This window comes from Suricata suricatta, chromosome X (genome assembly GCF_006229205.1).
Source record: "Suricata suricatta isolate VVHF042 chromosome X, meerkat_22Aug2017_6uvM2_HiC, whole genome shotgun sequence".
NCBI classification, from domain to species: Eukaryota; Metazoa; Chordata; class Mammalia; order Carnivora; family Herpestidae; genus Suricata; species Suricata suricatta.
The window spans coordinates 30679380-30699992 of NC_043717.1; the positions used below are offsets into that span (position 1 = coordinate 30679380).

Consider the following 20613-nt stretch of genomic DNA (forward strand, 5'->3'; position numbering starts at 1 on the left):
CTACATGCAAAAGAATGAAACTGGATCACTGTCTTATACCATACACAAAAATAAATTCAAAATGGATTAAAGACCTAAATGTGGGGGGCACCTGGGTGGCTCAGTCGGCTAAGTGTCCTATTTAAGCTCAGGTCATGATCTTATGGTCCATGAGTTTGAGCCCCGCATCAGGCTCTGTGCTGACAACTCAGAGCCTGAAGCATGCTTCGGATTCTGTGTCTCCCTCTCTCTCTGCCCACTCACATTCTATCTCTCTCTTTCTCAAAAATAAATAAACCATTAAAAAAATTAAAAAAAATAATAAAGACCTAAATGTGAGACCTGAAACCATCAAAATCATAGAAAAAGCACAGGCAGTAATTTCTCTGACATTGGCTATAGCAACACTTTTTAGATATTCTTCCTGAGGCAAGGGAAACAAAGCCAAAAATAAACCATTGGGACTTCATAAAAATAAAAAACTCCTGCACAGTGAAGAAAACAATGAACAAAGCTAAAAGGCAACCTACTCAATGAGGGAAGATATTTGCAAATGACTTAACCAATAAGAGGTTAGTATGCAAAATATAAAAAGAACCAATACAACTCAACATCCAAAAAACAAATAAGCCAATTAAAAAATGGGCAGAAGACATCAATAGATATTTCTCCAAAGAGGACATGCAGATGGCCAACAGACACATGGAAAAATGCTCAACATCACTTATCATCAGGGAAATGCAAATCAAAACCACACTGAGTTATCACCTCACACATGCAGAATGGCTAAAATCAAAAACACAAAAAACAACACATATTGGTGAGGATGTGGAGATAAAGGAACACTCTTCAGCTGTTGGTGGGAATGCAAACTGGTGCAGCCATTGTGGAAAACAGTATGGATGTTCCTCAAGAAGTTAAAAATAGAACTACCCTATAATCCATTCATCACACAACTGGGTATTTACACAAAAAATACAAAAACACTAAATCAAAGGAATACATGTACTCCTATGTTTTTTGCAGCATTATTTACAATAGACAAATTATGGAAGCAGCCTAAGTGTTCACTGATTGATGAATGGATACGGTGTATATGTGTGTGTGTTCACACACACACACACACTGGAATATTATTCACCATTAAGAAAGAATGAAATCTTGCCATTTGAAACAATATGAATGGACCTAGAGAGTTTAATGCTAAGCAAAATAAGTCAGAGAATGACAAAGATATGATCTTACTCATATGTTGAATTGAAAAAACAAAACAAGCAAATAAAAAAAAAGAGAAAGAATGAAAGAGGCAAGTTAAGAAAGGGACTGTTAACTATAGAGAACGAACTGGTGGTCACTACAGGGGAAGTGGGTGGGGGGATGGGTGAAATAGGGGAAGGGGATTAAGGAGTGCACTTGTCATGATGCGCACTGGGTGATGTATGGAATTGTTGAATCACTATACTGTATACCTGAAACTTGTAAACACTATATGTTAAATATACTAGAATTAAAATAAAAGTGAAAAAATAAAATGAAAAAATTTTAAAAGAACAACCCACCAAAAGGGTTTAGCCCGTACAACCTAAACTCCCCTCATCCCACTCATGACCAAAGGCTTGGCAGCCTCCTGAGGAAGTGTATCCTTCATTCTCAAACTACAGCACTTCATGACTATTATAACTTTACGGTCATTTTCTAGTAGAAACTGAGCACAGGGAGACTATTCTATGTGGCTGAATTGGAGAGACCTGACCCTGCTGAAGGTTAAGATAGTGTCAGAAAAGCTGGGGCAGGGGGCGGGTATGATTCCTGTGCTACTACGGAATCACATCAGCTTCTTCCACCCCCACCCCCCACCCAGTGTCTGTACCTGTCGGTCCTCACGTTACCTATGCTGGGAGAGGCCTCACAAAAGTCTGTGACCCAGTGTTCTGTTTATACCCATTGATGAAGAGGTGACTGCAGTCACTAGAGGGTACAGTTGAGACTCAGGTCTGGCTCTAATCCAGCTTCCATATCATATCAGGCAAGTAATTTATAATCCAGGTTTCAGTTTCCTCATGCTGGAAAATCATAAAGAAACAATTCCCATCTCACAGAATTGTGAGGATTAGTGAGAATGCAGGAAATAAGTTAGTATGTTAAGGACTCATTACATCTTCCATCCACTCTCTGGTCACAGCAGTGGGATTGACACCCTGGTCATCTTTATTAACCAGTGCTCACTGGGACCAGTCTCCTGAACCCTGAGCTTCATGGAGGCTACCGCCAGGCAACTCTGCCCCAAGTCATTTCATGCCTGTATTTGGAAGGTCAAGCCCTTTTCTAGTCCCCACAGATATCTCCAACAGGTTGTTCCAGGGTTTTCTGAGACCAGTTTTGTTGCGCCTTTCCCTCTATACTCTTTTCCAAAGGTGACGAATTGCTCAGGGAATTATGTGCTAAGTGCCTAGCATGCTGTGTGATGTAGGAGACACAAACACATACATGAATCACTCTAATTCTATGGGCCTCACAGCCCAGTAGGGAAGACTAAATGGGACTATCCCTTGAATGATCTTCTCAGTCCTACCTCCAGTTCTAGAACAGCATCCTCCTTTTCTGGAGAACTGATCCACACAAACACACATTTCAGCTATGTGGTTCCAGTGGTACCTCCCATTCTTACATGATCCACATCCCCCTCACCACAACTGACTGGCTCAAGGGTCAGCCGGATCATGGTACCTGCCTTTTGAGCCTTCTGTTGTTAGCTTATGGTCACACACCTAAGGACCAACCTCATTCTGCTTCCCAGAATTGAAGAAGAAAAGGCTTATTCCTTGCTGCTCATATATCCTTGGGGATTTTTTCATTCCACTCTCCATGATGGAAAAAGGGAGCAGGGTGATATATATTACTGGTGAATTCAACAAAAGAAACAGAATGTGATATTTTGACTATCTACACTTTTCTTCTTTGGGATCTGCCTTTCCACCAGGAGGAAATGCTATAAGTCTACAGGGTCTGAATAGGTATAGTCTGTAGTTTATCCAGATCTTCCTATAAATGGGTACTTAGAGTAGGTTAACTGGTGTACAAGCATTCTGAGTCCCACTGGTTTAATACAGGAAATGTTTATTTTTTGTTCAAGATCAGTGCACCTTGGTGGTATAGGTGATATGGGGATATTCTTCTTCTGTCATTCAAAGATTCATGAAGGGAACACATACTGGAGCAGTTCTGAGACAAGGTAGGCCTGCATAACAGAAGGGAAACCAAATACAAGGACTCATTTACACAAAGAGGAAGTCACGGAAGTCTTCCAGTGTCAGAAAAATGGCAAGCTTATATTTTTAAAAAATCCACATTTAAAAATACCCTCAATGGGGAAAAATTAAGAGCTTTTCCTCTACAGTCAGGAATGTCTGCTCTCATGATTGTTATTGAACATACTACTAGAAGTCCTAGTCTCAGCAATCAGACAATAAAAAGAAGTAAAAGGCATCTAAATCGCCAAGGAAGAAGTCAAACTTTCACTATTCGCAGATGACATGATACTCTACCCGGAAAGATCAAAAGATTTCACCAAAAAATTGCTAGAAGATATACACAAACTCCGTAAGCTCACAGGATACAAAATCAATGTACATACATCTGCTGCATTTCTATACACTAATAATGAGCAGCAGAAAGAGAAATCAAGGAATCAATCCCATTTACAACTGCACCCAAAATCCTAAGACATCTAGGAATAAACCTAACCAGAGGTAATAGATCTGGGGCGCCTGGGTGGCTCAGTTAGTTAAGCATCTCACTCTTGGTTTTGGCTCAGGTCATGATCTCATGGTTTGTAAGTTCAAGCCTTCATTGGACTCCATGTTGAGAGTGTGGAGCCTTCCTGGGATTCTCTCTCTCTCTCTCTCTCTCTCTCTCTCTCTCTCTGCCCCTTCCTCACCTGAATTCTCTCTCTCTAAATAAACTTTTTAAAAAGAGGTAAAAGATCTGTACTCTGCAAACTATAAAACACTTATGAAAGAGATTGAAGATGACACAAAGAAATGAAAAAATATAGAATAAATATCTTTAAAATGTCTATACCACTCAAAACAACCTACACATTTAATGCAATCCCTATCCCAATACCAAGAGCATTTTTTTGCAGAGCTTGAACAAAGAATCCTAAAATTTGTATGGATCCACAAAAGATCTGGAATAGTTGAAGCAATCTTGAAAAAGCAAAGCAAAGCTTTAGGCATCTTAATTCCAGATTCCAAGTTATATTACAAAGCTGTAGTGATCAAGAAAGCATGTATTGGCACAAAAACAGACAAAGAGATCAATGGAAGAGAAGAGAAAACCCAGAAACGGACCCACAACTATATGGTCAACTAATCTTCGACAAAGCAGTAAAGAAAATCCAATGGAAAAGAGACATTCTCTTCAATAAACGGGGTTGGGAAAACTAGGCAGCAACATGTAAAGGAATAAAACTGGACCACTTTCTTACACCATAAACAAAAATAAATTCACAATGGATTAAACACCTAAATATGAGACAGGAAATCATTAAAATCCTAGAAGAGAACACAGGCAGTAACCTCTTTGACATTAGCCACAGCAACTTCTTACTAGATGTGTGTCCTGAGACAAAGGAAACAAAAGCAAAAATGAACTACTGAGACCTCATCAAGACAAAAGCTTCTGCATAGTGAAGGAAATGATTGACAAAATGAAAAGGCAACCTACTCGATGGGAGAAGTTATTTGCAAATGACAGATGCAATAAAGTGTTAGTATCCAAAATATATACAGAACTAATACAACTCAACATCCAAAAAACAAATAAGCCAATTAAAAAAATGGCAGAAAGCATGAATAGACATTTCTCCAAAGAAGACATCCAGATGGCCAACTGTCTAGACACATGGAAAGATGCTCAACATCACTAATCATTAGTGAATGCAAATCAAAACCATAATGAGATATTACTTCACATGTGTCAGAATGGATAAAATCGAAAACAAAAGAAACAACAAAATATTGACAAGGATGTGGAGAAAAAGGGACCTTCTTCAGCTGTTGGTGAGAATGCAAAAATGGTGCAGCCACACTGGAATACAGTACAAAGTTTCCTCAAAAAGTTAAAAACAGAACTATCCTACAATCCATTAATTGCACTACCGGGTATTTGCCTAAAGGGTACAAAAACACTCATTCAAAGGGATACATGCACCCTGATGTTACGGCAGCATTATCAACAAAGGCCAAATTATGGAAAGAGCCCAAATGTCCATCAACTGATGAATGGGTAAAGAAGATGTGGTATGTATGTATGTATGTATGTATGTATATGATATATATGTTTATATATATACACACATCCACACACATGATGGAATATTATTCAGCCATAAAAGGGAATGAAATCTTGCCATTTGCAATGATGTGGATGGAGCTAGAGTACATTATGCTAAGCAAAATCAGTCAGAGAAAGACAAATACCATATGATCTTACTCATATGTGGAAATTAAGAAACAGATGAACATGGGGGACAAAGGAAAAAGAGGGACAAAGTTTAGAGAACAAACTGAGGGTTATTGAAAGGAAGGGGGGGTGGGCATTAGTAATGAGCACTTAGTAAGTAAATTCTACACCTGTAACTAATATTACACTGTATGTTAACTAACTGGAATTTAAATAACTTGAAAAAGAAAAATGGTAAACTTTTGGCATTTGGGATGGTCCCTATCCTACCTACAAACAAACCCCAAAGTATATATCCCAAAGACAGAATACCTCTCCTTAACTGACACACTCTCCCCTCCATTTGGATGAAAAGCCTTCACAACTGTAGATTAGATCTTGTTACTTACCTACATTAATCAAACGTAAATTCAAATGCACAAAGTTTTAAGTATTCCAGAAAAGTGAAAATCATAATGAACTATACAATTACATATACATATATAAATTACAAGAAAGGGAGAATGTTATCCAAAAATCCAAATTTTTGTTTTTAGAATTTTAAGGAGGACAATGTGGTTTTAAAATGAGAACAGGGTGGTATAAAAGGGAGTAAAAGTAGACAAACCAGACTATTAAATATAGAGAACAAAGACTGTTCCGTGTCTGGCACGAGGGGCTAGAGGGGGCGGGGGAAGGAGAGGAGAGGGAAAGGCAGGCGGGGCATGAAGGCCGTGTTCCAGCTTCCATCAGAGCCTGGGTGGGCAGGGTGACTTTAAGTTGAGCGCCTTTTCCTTTTACTGGTCACACTCGCTCCTTTCATTCTTTCTCTGCCTGCTTTGAACACCTCTCTTCTCTCTGACTTTAACTCAGATCATATATACAGATGTCAAGTGACTGTTCTCCTCTAGATATGACAATCACTAGGTGAGCATCAATATATGAGGTGACGTATGGAACTGTGGGAATCACTATACTGTACACCTGAAACTAATATAACACTATGTTAACTAATTAGAATTAAAATAAAGACTTAAAACATTAATGATGAGTTAATACGTATCCTATGCAATCTATTTCAAAAACAAAATAGACTTGAGGAAAGTACATTCTACAAGGCCAGGATTATCCTGATATCAAAACCAGACAAAGCCAACACAAAATAAGAAAACTACAGGCCAATATCCCTGATGAACATAGATGCAAAATTACTCAACAAACTATTAGCAAACTCTATATAACATTACATTAAAGAGATCACCATGATAAAGTGGGATTTATTTCTGGGATGCACGGGTGGTTCAATATGTGCAAGTCAATCAATGTCACACACCACTTCAGTAAAACAAAGGATAAAAATCATATGATCACCTGAATAGACACAGAAAAAGCATCTGATTAGACTCATCGGCCATTTATGATAAAAACTCTTTAAAAATGGGGTTAGAGAGAATATACCTCAACATAATAAAGGCCATCCATGAAAAACCCATAGCTAGCATCATCCCCAATGGTGAAAAACTGAGAACTTTCCCTCAAAGGTCAGGAACAAGACAAGGATGTCCAGTGTTTCCACTTTTATTCAACCTCTTACTAGAAGTCCTAGCCACAGCAATCAGAAAATAAACATATATAGGAGGCATCTGTACTGGTAAAGAAGTTATGACATCACATAGATAATTCTAAAGATTGCACCAAAAAATACTAGAATGAATGAATTTAGCAAAGTGATAGGATACAAAATTAAAACCCAGAAATTGGTAGTGATTCTCTATACTATGAAGTCTCAGAAAGAGAAACTAAAAAAAAATATCACTTACAGTTGCACCAAACATAATAAAATGCATAGGAAAAAACTTAACCAAAAGGTGAAAGACCTGTACTCTGGAAACTATGAAACACTGATGAAAGAAATTGAAAATAACGCAAACATGGAAAACTATTCCATGTTCATGAGTGGAAAGAATCAATATTATCAAAATGTCTAGATTACCCAAAGAAATTTATCGATTCAATGCAATCCCTATCAAAATACAACAGCATTTTTTTTTTGCCAAACTAGAAAAATACTACAATTTGTACATAGCCACAAAAGACCCTGAATAACCAAAGCAATCCTGAAAAAGTACAAAGCTAGAGATACCACAATCCCAGATTTCAAGATATACAACAAAGCAGTAGTAATCAAAACAGTGTAGTACTGGCACAAAAAGAGACCATTAGATTATAGGAAAACCTCCACATAAACCCACATATATATGGTCATTTAATCTATGAAGGAGTCAAGAATATACAATGGTGAAAAGACAGTCTCCTCAATAAATGCTGTTGGGAAAACTGGATAGCTTCACGTCAAAGAGTGGAACTGGACTACTTTTGAAGACCCTACATGAAAATAAATTCAAAATGGATTAAAGACCTAAAATCATAAAAACCCTAAAGGGAACATAGGTGGTAATTCCTTTGATATCAGCCGTAGTGACATTTTTCTAGATACAAAACATTTTTCTAGAAACAAAAACAAAATTAAACTATTGGGACTACACTAAAAGAAAAAGCTTTTTCACAGCAAAGGAAACAACCTACAAAACAAAAGGACAACATACAGAATGGGAGAAGATATTTGAAAATCATATTTCCAATAAGGGGTTAATAATTAAAATATAGAAAGAACTTATGCAATTCAACAACAAAAAAACCCCAAACAATCTCATTTAAAAATGAGCAGAGTACTTGAATAGACATTTTTTCCAAACAAGACACAGACGGCCAACAGATACATGAAAAGATGCTCAACAGTACTAAGCGTCAGGGAAGTGCAAATCAAAACCACAAAGAGATGTCACCTCATTTTAGCCTGTTAGGCTAAATTCAAGAAGACAAGAAACCAGTGGTGAGGACGTGGCGAAAAAGGAACCCTTGTGCTGTTGATGGGAGTGTAAATTTGTACAGCCACTTGTTAAATGGTATGGAGATTCCTCAGAAAATTAAATATAGAAATCCTATACAATTGAATAATTCTACTCTTTTGTTATTTACGCAGAGAAAACAAGAATACTAACTCAAATGCCAAATGATTCAATTCATAAATGAAATCTTAAAAAAAAAATTGAATAAGCAAACTGAAAGCAGAATCAGAACTATAAATACAGAGAAGAAACTGATGGTTGCCAAAGAAGGGGGGCGTGTGGTTTGAGGAAAATGGGTCAGGGGAGAGGGAGATACAGGCCCTAGTTATGGAATGAATAAGTCAAGGGACTAAAAAGCAGAGCATGAGAAATATAGTCAATGATACTGTAATAGTGATGTAACAGGACAGATGGTAGCTATACTTGGGTGAACATAATAGCATAATGTAGAGACTTGCCAAATTACTACATAGTATACCTGAAACTAACAGAACATTGTATGTCAACTATACTAAAAATCGATGGATAGATAGATAAATGGAATTCTGTGGTAGACATTCAGGAACTGACATAGGTAAGCCCTGCTACACTACACTGTATTAGTTAGAAAAGACTTATTATTCCCATTGATTGGGTTTATAATAAATTCATTTTATAAATCCAAAAAGGAAGAAGGCAGAGTGGGCATGGGAACGTAAGCACATCAAGTTTTTGGCCACTCTGCATCTGCGAATCTTATAAAAGTGTCAAAAGTATTGAAGGTTACGAATAAAATTTACTGAACAGGCAGATTCGCAAATGACAGATCTGTGAAAAATAAGGATCCACTGCTAACTGCAGAATTGGACTTCATATCCAGAGACAGATACCATAGAAGACAACTCTAAATGCTTCTAATGTGTTTACCTTTAGAAAATATTTAAAAGGGAAAAAATCCACATAAAAATCCTCAATACAGCAAAGATTTATTTCATTTACCCATTTTCCATAATATAGATATTTCAAAGATCAATGCCTTTTAAGAAACTCTTATTACTTTAAACACTATCCCTTTGAGAGGAAGACTGCTGTATGTATTAGATATTTAGTGCTGCTGTGATAAATTAACACAAACTTAGTGGCTTAAAAACAATGCAACTTTCTAACCATACGATCCGGTGATTCCACGACAAACACAAAAACACGACTTCAAAAGGATATCTGCACTTCTGTGTCTATTGCAACATTATTTACAATGGCCGAGACATGGAAGCAAGTGTAGTGTCCACTGACAGATGAATGGATAAAGAAGATGTGTAAAAAAGAAGTGGTTTATATACACAATAGAATATTACACAGCCATAAAAAAGAAAGACATCATGTCATTTGTGACAACATGGATGCACAAGAGGGTATCATGCTAAGTGAAATAAGAGGAAAACAGATGGTATGTAATTTCACTTATACATGGAATCTAAGGAAAACGAAACAACTCTGAAACACAGAGAGCAGACTGGTGGTTGCCAGAGGGCAGTTGAGTGGGAGGATGGGTGAAATAGATAAAGAAAACGAAAAGGGAGAAACATCCAGTTATAAAATAAACAAGTCATGGAGATGCAAAGTACACTACGAGGAATACAGTCATTCACACTGTAATAACGTTGTATGCTGACAGATGGGTAATTACACTTATATGGTGAGCACTGAGTATAGAATTATTGAATCAATATGTTGTACACCTGAAACTAATGTAATACAGGGGCTCCTGGGTGGCTCAGTTGGTTGAGCATCCACCTCTTGATTTTGCTCAAGCCATGATCCCAGGGTCATGGGAACAAGGCCCACATTGGGCTCCACACTGAGCACAGAGCCTGCTTAAGATTCTCTCTCTCCTTCTGCCCTTCTCCCCTGGCTGTGCATACTCACTCTTAAATAAAATAAAATAATTTTTTTTAAACAAAAAACAGGGGTGCCTGGTTGGCTCAGTTGGTTAGGTGACCAATTCTTGACTTCAGCCCAGGTCATAATCTTACAGTCACGGGACGGACCCTGCATTAGGCTCTGTGCTGATCTTGTAAATTCTCTTTCCCTCTCTGCCCTTCCCACACTTGTTCTTCTCTCTCTCTCAATCTGTCTCTCTCTCTCTCTCTCCTCCTCCCTCCCTCCCTCAAAATAAATAAATAACCATTTAAAAAACAAAAAAGCACAAATATCTGTGTGAGTTCTATAGGTCAGAAGTCTGACACAGGTCTCCCAGGTTAAAATCTAGGTGTAGGCAGGGCTTAATACCTTCTGGAGGCCCCCGGGGTAAAACCTCCTTCTTTGTCTTTTCTAGCTTCTAGAGGCTGCTCACATTCCTGGGCTTGCAGGCCGCTGTTTCAGTCTTCAAAGCCAGCAATGCCCCATCTCTATGACTATTCTTCTTCTGTAATTACATCTTCATCTGACCATAACTGGGAAAATGTCTCCCTTTTTAAGGACTCAAGTGATAAATTTTGGTCACCCATATAATTCATACAATCTCCCTATTTCAATGCTCTTAATCTAATCATATATACAAAATCCCTTTTATTAAGTGAAGTAACATATTCACAAATTCCAGGCATTGGGGTGGAGATGTCTTTGGGAGGTCATTATTCTGTCTACCATGTGCCACTTTATTTTTTAATTATTTAAAAAAATTATTTTCTATGTTTTTAATTTATTTTTGAGAGACAGAGAGAGAGAGAGTGTGAGCAGGGGAGAGTCAGAGAGAAGGAGATATAGAATCTGAAGACAGGCTCCAGGCTCTGAGCTAGTGCTCAGCATAGAGCCTGACGCGGAGCTCAAACCCACGAATTGTGAGATCATGACCTAAGCCAAAGTTGGACACTTAACCGACTGAGCCACTCAAGCACCCTCACGTGCTACTTTATAAAAGAAACTAACTTAACACAACCTGTAAGGAACTAGAGCCAAATAACTTGTACTTAAGGAGGTATTTTTTTCTTTGCAAGTCTCATAAAGGGTTACAGTTCTCCTTGAAACTTAAGTGTTTTCATGGTTATTGTATTGAGTCGTGGAAACTACATAAAGGTAAACTGCTCTTTGACAAAGCTTTATTAAAGCATTTAGTGACACGAATTAGAATCTGAAATTTGACTTTACCATGTACCAACCTGCAATGACTAACAGCCATTATACATTTACAGTGAGAGGAATCAAATTTTGGCTGCTATCATTCTGTGCAGGAGGACCACGTTAGTAAGAGAACTAGGTGTGAAACTCCTACATTTTGGGGAGTTGTCTTAGGCAATTTTGCTGCAAGAAAGCTATCTACCAAATAACTTGGAAATCTCGTTCACAGGTCTACAGACTGATTTTTGCAGGACTCAGCTGGTAGCTGGCAGGTCTGGCCTGGCTGTGGATTGACTTTGGTTGTGTTGGGTTCACGTCCACTCTGCATGTCTCCGTATCCTTCAAAATGCCTGGGATACGCTCTTCAAATGGTGGATTCAAGAAACATAAGAGGCCAACCCCAAACATGTAAACACATTTACATCCTTTGGTCAAATTTGGCAAACCCTATGTCTTCTTACAAAGCATTCACCAAAACAAATGACATGAGCCATCCAAAATCATGAGTTAGGAAAGTATACAGCCAGGGAGGGAAGAAAATCATTGTGAGTAAATAATACAATCTACCATAAGGGAAAAGAGTACAACAGAGCTCTGGGAGTGACACGGAAAAGGTGAATGATAAGATTCTAGTCTCAGTCCACCTTGGGTCTCCAAATGTGTACCATGCCTACACGGACATAATAAGGCATGGATAATTCCAATGACTGATAGCAACATCAATAAATTGCTCACACTGAAAAATTATGCAATAGAGATGACAATTCAGATTTTAAAACCGAGTGACACCTTTTGTTCATACCACAAACCTAGTTTAAACCAATCAAGTGATTTTCCAAACCAGCACTTGAAAATGTGAGTGTTGTTAGGCTTCCATCTAGTGGCCACCAAGAGCCATTGTTCAAGATGGTTGATGAGTAAAGAATGTCAAAGATAAACATATGACTAAATAAATAGTTAAGTATCAAGAACTGCGGCGGGGCGGGGGCAGATTTTGAAGATGGCCAAGAAAGAATTCTTGCAGATGTCTTTGGTGCAAAAAGGTGATTTTATTAAAACATGGGGACAGGACCCGTGGGCAGAAAGAGCAGCACTGGGGTATGGTAGGTAAGTGATTATATACCATTAGGTTGGGAGCAGGTCAGGGACAGCGTAAGTCTCTAAGGAATTTGGGAAGCAAGGTTTCCAGGACATTGAGGGGCAAGGTGTTGATAGGAAAATGCCGTTTATTACTGTTTAGTAAAACCTCAGTCAGGAGACCCTTCAGATGTGTATCAGGGGTGTAAGCTTGGAGTACGATTGCCAGCATATAACTTGGGGGAGCTGAGATAAAGGAAGTTTCCAAAGGAATTTTTATGTGTTAAAGTAGACTTACAGGATGCTGGAGGTTGGGCTCATGTTAAGCCAAGATTCCCTTTTGCCCCCAGTAAAGTGTCATCATCCAGGCAGCTGAGCTCCTAGATGGAGGTCACTCTGCCCATCTCAGGGACTTGTCACTGGGCTGTAGGCATAAGGGAATTTACTTTTTCATTTGCCTTCGTTTCCCACATCACCATGGCAAGCACTTAACCCCTGTCCTTTGTTCTTGGGCAGCCAGGAGTGTCCAAGGGATATCTCACAGATCCCACCTGGGGGAGGGTGCTGTTATCTTTTTAAAGTTTTTTATTTTAAAAATATTTTTTAGTTTTTTTATTATTTTCCTCTAAAATAATTTATATTCAATTTTTTGAAAAAGCAGTTCAATATAAAAATATTTTTTAATGTTTATTTATTTTTGAGAGAGACATAGAGTGCAAGTGGGGGAGGGGTAGAGAGAGAGGGGGGAGATACAGAAACCGAGAACAGGCTCCAGGCACACAGCCCGATGTGGGGGCTTGAACTCTTGAACCGTGAGATCATGACCTGAGCTGCAGCTGGACACTTAACTGACTGAGCCACCCAGGCACCCCAAAGTACGAAAGTTTTTAATTTTATTGTAGTCCTATCTTTTAGTTTCTTATATTTTGGGGGTCATATGTAAGAAACCAGTGGCTAGCCCAAGGTTATACAGATTTACTCCTATTTTCTTCTGTTTTACAGTTCTACTCTTTACATTTAAGTCTATAATCCATTTGTAAGTTAATTTTTTGCATATGCTGTGAGGTCGGTGTCAGTCTGTTCTTTTGAGTGCAGCCATCATTGGCTACCCACTGAATGGGCTTGGGCAATCCTGTCAAAAATCAATTGACCATAAAAGCATAGCTTTATTTCTGGGTCCTCAATTCTATTCCACTGATTTACATTTCTGTCCTTAGACGAGTACCACACAGTCTTTATTAACATAGCCTTGTAGTGAGTTTTCAAATCAGGAAGTAGGAATCCTCCAACTTTGTCCTTTTTCATTGCCATATGAATTTTAAGTTCAGTTTATCAATTTGTGCAAAGAAAAATAAACAAATGACAATAAAAACCCAAACACACTGGGATTTCTTAAGAGATGTGTTGAATCTTTAGATTGCTTTGAAGATTGCCATCTGATTCTGGGTCGTGAATACTGAATAAAGGACTGCAGAAAAGGAAATGTTTCTTAAAGCATGAGCCTCGGGTATCATAGGAGAACACATAATGTGCACACTCTACAGGTATGGCTGGATATGTTGGTGTTGGATATATATGAATTATTTGCTGTATAAACTTGTGATGAAGCTGTATTTTTAAGAATTTATAGGAGACAGGGTTGAGAATAAATTGGTAACATGAAAAAGATGACAGCAGGGTTAATTTTGACTCTGGCATATATAACATGAGAGGTGAGTTGACATTTTAACAATATTAAGCCTTCTGGTCCAGGAACATGGAGTGTCTTTACATTTATTTAGGCCCTGTTCAGTTTCAACAATGTTTTATAGTTCTCTGTGTACAATCTTGCAATTCTTTTGTCAGTTTACTTCTTAGCATTTTCTGCTTTTTGATAATATTGCGAATGGAATTGTTCTCTTAATTTAACTTTCAGATTCTTCATTACTGGTTTAAAAACACAATTGAGGGGCACCTGTGTCAGTTAAGCATCTGGCTCTTGGTTTTGGTTCAGGTCATGGTCTCACAGTTCGTGAATTTGAGCCCCTCATCAGGCTCCACGTCAAGTGTGCGGAGCTTCCTTGGGATTCTCTCTCTCCCTCTCCCTCTGCCCCTCCCCTGCTCATTATTTCTCTCTCTCCCCTTCTCTCAATAAATAAATAAACTTAAAAAAACACAATTGATTTCTGTGTATTGATTTTGTATCCTAATACCTTGCTGAACTTGTTATTAATTTCTATAATTTTTTGTGAAATCCTTAGGGATTTCTAGATGTCATCTGCAAATAAAAATGGTTTTGCTTCTTCCTTTGCTGTTTGAATGCCTTTTTTTCCTTTTGCTTGCCTAATTTACTTCACTAGAACCTCCAGCACAATGTTGAATGGCTGTGGTGAGTTCAGACATTTTTCTCTTGTTCCTAATCTTAGAGAGAAAATTCCATTTTTCACCCTAAGTGATGTGACTAATGATGTTAGTTGTAGGTTTTTATATACGTCTCTTTTAGAATTAGGAAGTTTCCTTCTATTCTTAGTTTGTTGGCTGTTTTTATCATAAGAATATGATGGATCTTGTCAAATTCCTTTCCTGGATTTATTAGGATGTTGTTTCTGTCCTTTATTCTATTTACAAATAGTATATTGCATTGATTTCTCTTCATATGCTGAAACAGCCCTGCACTCCTTAAATAAATCACACTTGGTCATGGTGTATAGTCATTTGTATACGTTGCTAAATTCAGTTAGCTAACACTTTGTTCATAATTTGCATAGCTCTATTCATGAGCACTATTTGACTATGGTTTTCTATTGACAGCTTTGTCTGGCTTTGATACTGTGACATTAAAAACCTTCCACCTTCCCTAGGTTGTTCTGTTGCTAAATAAATACAATTTTCCATTTTTCCTCAAATCACTCTATTTTCTGGATCTCTAGCTCCTCACTAAGGGAAAGAGAGAGCACAACTAAGAATGAAGGAGAGAGACTGAAACTAAAGTAAAGAAAGGTAAACATACTCTCAGCTATGATGGGCCTATATGATTGATCTCTAAGTAATTTGACTTGTTAACTCAATTCTGTGACCTTATCACAGGTCTTAAGACAGTTGAAGTCAACTCTCTAGAGGTTTCTGGACTCTGTTTTGACAAAAGAGAATAAAGTAACTCTGGCCTAGACACACACACGTGCACACGTGCCCACACACTATACCACCCCTACGACCAGCACCGTCACCACCATACCTCCTTTAGGCTCATACTCTGTGCCACATTTGGCCTGAGAAGAAACCAACATTCCACCTCTATAGAACAGGAGCACTTATCGGTTCTTTTTCACTTCTTAAATATAAATATGTAGTTCACTCCCCAGTGAGAGGGCCAGAGTGGAGCCCAGTGAAATCATGTTGATAATTCTCCTCTTGATCTGAATATTCTGACATAGATAAAATCAAATTTAAAAATATATCAAGGAAAATCTAGAAAGGAGCATGATTATTCAAGGGCAGTCTTAGCCTGCTTGTTGGATATCCATCTTGTTTCCTAGGGGCAGGAAGTTAGGATGGTAACTGACAAAAAGAACATTTGATTTTGAATTGGCTGTCCTTGTTCAGTCACTTGGTTCTAGGCCTACAGGGACAAGTCATTCCAAGGACAAAGCCTTGGGTAGTCACCTTAGAACCTACCAAGAAGCCTCACTCTGCCCCGTAGCTTTGGTCCGGTATCCGTTAGCACCATACAGTATAAAGAGATGTCTCACCTGGACCTATATTCCAAACGACCAGCCCAACCGCAGACCTCATAGCTGACCCACTGGCCTCTCCATCAGGCCAAGGCCTGAGAAGAGTAGACATCCTTAACCCTTGCTGTATGCAAGGTTCTCAACATTTTGGTTTTGTCCCAGGATATAAAATACTTCCTGACTTGTGATGAACTCTTCCTTGCCTATGCCTAATTGGACTTATCATGTTCTTAATTCTTTTACTTTTTTAAGGTGGGAAGTTAGAGAATTAATTTGAGACTTTTACTCTTTCCTAAAACAGGCATTGAGTGCTATGAATTTCCATCTAAGCATTGGTTTTAGCTGCATCTCAAAAATGTTGATATGCTGCGCATTACTTCAGTTGGGTTCCAAGTAATTTTTAATACTTCTCGGTCTCTTTCGGTCTTGCCTTGTTTAGAAGGATATTGTATTATTAGTTTCAAATATTTGGGGATTTTTTAGATACCTTTATGATTTCTAATTTAATTCCATTGTGGTCAGAGAACATATCTTGCATGATTTGAATCTATTTAAGTTTATTGAGACTTGTTGTAGGGCCCAGAGTACAGTCTGCCTGGCAAATGTTCCATGTGCCCCAGAAATAATATGCTTCTAAACAATATGTTTCTAAAGATTCTTTTCTCATGTCTCTATGATTTTTCTAAACATGACAATTATTCCTTCTTTTTCTCCATTTTTTTCTGACTATAACAAGTCAGAACTATAACCAGTATACCCCACCGGTTGCCTTTGGAGAGTAGAACTGGGTGTTTTTTGCGCTATGTGAATACATTAATTTTTTTCTGAAAATAAGCATATTTTTAAAAAGTAGAGTACTGACTGAATAATGGGAGTGGACTAGACCCAAAGGTAATTATCTACACATACACAAGCCAGAACGAGCAGAGTTAGCAAACCAGAGGTCCCAAAGAATGCTTGGAAGGTAGAAACAGGAGTTGCTTTCAGACTGATAACAGCAGGGAAGTTAAAATACCTGCAGTAGAAAGTCAAGCACACTCAAAGAAGGTTCCAGAACAGAGTCAATGAAGTCAAAAGACCAGCAGAGGGTCCTGTGTGGACTGTGAGATTCAAGAGCTGCTCTCTGAACAACAAATCTTTTCTTCTGCTCTGCTCTGCCCTTTACCCAACCTTGCATTGGACAAAGCCACAGCCACAAAGGAACCACTTTAATCTCTTGAAACTACACTCCCAGGACAGGTACTTGACAGTGAGGTACTTGAACGGAAAGGGAAACCAAGTTAGAGGAGGCCTTCCACAACTGCAGACCTGCAAAGCAGAAGTGAAACAAAACAAAAGAATATATCCATCTCTAAGAGAGATCTCCCCAAGCCTTTCAGTGTCAGAGAAATGCCACGCTTTGGCATTGGGGATAGTATCTATCCTACATGTAAGCTCCATGACATCTACTCCCAAGGAAGTCCACTCCCTGGTTGGAACACTCCATCCTCTCTCTTCCTAGGAGAAACTTTCTAGGGAAAAGGACATAACAACTGTAAATCAGATCCATGCTAATTACCTAGGCTAATGAAACACGTCCTTTATTGCTAAACAGCAACGTGCAAACTTTGAAGCATTTCAAGAAAGTAAAAGAGATGATGATAAACAGACATATTTATATTTTACAGGAAATAGACTTGACCAAAAAAGTTCAAATTGATATCCTTAGAATTTTGCAGGACAGTGGGTTTATAAAATAAAACAGGCTGCAATAGAAGGAATCAGAGAACAAAATTAGGTATTTGGGAAATAGACACATCATTGCAAAATTAAAACCTTAAACGCCACGTGCTGCGTACAGGGTCACGCTGCGTCACTTAGGCCCCAATGGAACCCGGAACACAGCACTCGCGGCCCCGCCCCCACCTCTTACCCCCCCAACCGGAACCTCCCCCCTCCTTTCACGGAAGGGACTCCATTTCCCATCCTATCCCCCTATCCCGGAGCCCAACGGACGCTGCCTGTGGATCTCCGGTGCCACCGAGGCCTCCGGCTTTTCTCACCACTCACGATGGGTTACCTCCGAGGAGGCCGCAACCGCCTTCGGCCCCGCCGCTGCCCGCCCCGCAGCCCTCGCTTCAGACCCTTCAGAGCCGTCTACGACTTCATGTTGGTGCCAGCTCAGCCAGCCCAGCCAGCCCAGCCAGCCATGGCCATCGAGCTTCCGCCTTCAGTGCGCCAGAACTACCACCCCCAGTGCGAGGACGCGGTCAACCGCCACATCAACCTGGAGCTCCACGCCTCCTTCGTGTACCTGGCGATGTCCTTCTACTTCGACCAGAATGACGTGGCCCTGGAGAACTTCGCCCAGCTCTTCCTGCGCCAGTCCCAGAGGAAGGAGGAGCTTGCCAAGCAGCTGATGAAGCTGCAGAACCTGCGTGGCGGCCACCTCCGCCAACACGACATCAGGAAGCCTGACTATGATGACTGGGAGAGTGGCTTGAAGGCCCTGGAGTGCGCCTTTCACCTGGAGAAGACCCTGAACCAGAGCCTGCTCGCCCTGCACCGGGTGGCCACCGAGAAGAAGGACCCGCACCTGTGCAGCTTCCTGGAGAGCAACTTCCTGCACCAGCAAGTCAAGGCCATCAAACAGCTAAGTGACTACATCACCGACCTGCGCAAGATGGGGGCCCCAGACACCAGCCTGGCAGACTACCTCTTTGACAAGCTCACCCTGGGCAACAGTGACAAGAACTGAGTTGGGACTGTCTCCCCACAGCCACAGGGTGCACGGTGACTTCCCCTGGTCGCCGTGCCCAGCATGCAGTTTGCACTATTGCCGTTGAAAAACAAGTTCCAGTTTTCTTCTCCCAGTTTTGCCATAAATACGTGAATTTCTTTGGTTTCAATAAAGTTATTTGGTTCCTGAATAAATAAAGGTCTCTGGTGGACTCATGTGTGCAAAACCCTAACCTTTCGAATTTTAAAACAGGTATCCAGGAGTCCCTCCGCCCACCCATGTTTCATCCACATACAGCTCAGGATTTCCGTGGATGAAAGGAGAAGGTATTCCATGGGGCTCTGGAAAGTGCAAAGTTAATCTTCCCATTCCAAACGGTAGGCAGGTGGGGGTGGGGTGGGGTGAGGTGGGGCCCTGGTGAATGTGGGGCTGTGCATGGTAAATTTAAAAAAATAATGTAGAATTCATCATAGTGGTTGCTTCTAATGAACTGAAGAATGGGATGGGCAGGGATTAAAGGGAATCTTCAACATTACACGAAGCCTTTTTATTTACTAAAACATGCAAATATTAATGTTTGTGGTTCTGGGTAGGAACATGGGGGACTTAGAAGCAGGTCCAGCAGAATATCTTTCTGACAAACTCGCCCCGGGCAACAATGATAAGACAATTGAGCCTTAGGCTCACTTTCCCATAGACTTGGGAGTGACCTCCTAGGTCACCATGCTGGACACGTATATTGTCCTTACAAAATACCCAAATACACTTTTCTCCTTCAGTTGAACACTTTGTTCCCTCCAAGTAATAAGGTACCAAAAGACCCACATCACCTGATTAGAAGGGCTGAACAATAGCAGGTCAAAGGCTCAGATCAAATTTGTGATATGGAATATGAGGTAGAATAAATCCCCTAAATGTTAAGCTAGTGAATCTGGCTGCTTGGAAGAATGCAGAGGCTGGGGGAGAGTTGAAGCTGGGAGGCCGGTCAGGAGACACTGCTGCCAGTCTGATGAGAGACGCTGGTGGTTTAAGTGGAGCAGAAGCTGAGGAACAGGTGACTGAGACAAATTCTAGTTGGATCTGGATGACTCAACAAGAGGTGTTTATACACTGGAGGTGAAGAATGAGAAATGAGGAAAATAATCTAGGTGCTGGTGTTTGTATTTGAACATTGGACTTGATGGCAATGCTATTTATTAATTTGAGGGTGTTTGCTGGGGGACATGAGGGTGGGGAAGGCCTATCATGTAAAATCTGAGATGCCCATTAGCTATGCAAGCAGAACTGGCATGCAGGTGGTCAGAAAAATGAATCTGGAGCTCAGGTGGGACGTCAGGTTTGGAAATACACATATGAGCAACATCAGCTCCAGGTGCTTCTGAGGCCATGGGACTGGATAAGCCTACCAGGAACAGGGTGTGCAGAGTGTGGCACAGCCAGCCCCATGCCCAGGACAGCTCCCATGAGAGGATGGGTTGAAGTGCTGGAACGTCCAGAGGGCTGCTGGCCCCACCTTGACCATGACCTCATTCCACACTGTGACCGTCTGTGCCCACATCCAGTGTCCCCCGAGTCAGCCTGTTCCTAACCTCAGTGTGGCCTTTGGTTTCTGCTTTCAAGATGTGCAGACAAGTTAGCCTCTCGTCTTGTGTTTATGGCTATGGGTACAAAGAAATTA

General features: G+C 40.0%; 1 pseudogene; it reads left to right on the top strand.

The window, feature by feature from the left end:
* Nucleotides 1-18229: 18229 nt before the first annotated feature.
* On the top strand, nt 18230-19129 carry LOC115283939 (annotated as a pseudogene).
* Nucleotides 19130-20613: the final 1484 nt, after the last annotated feature.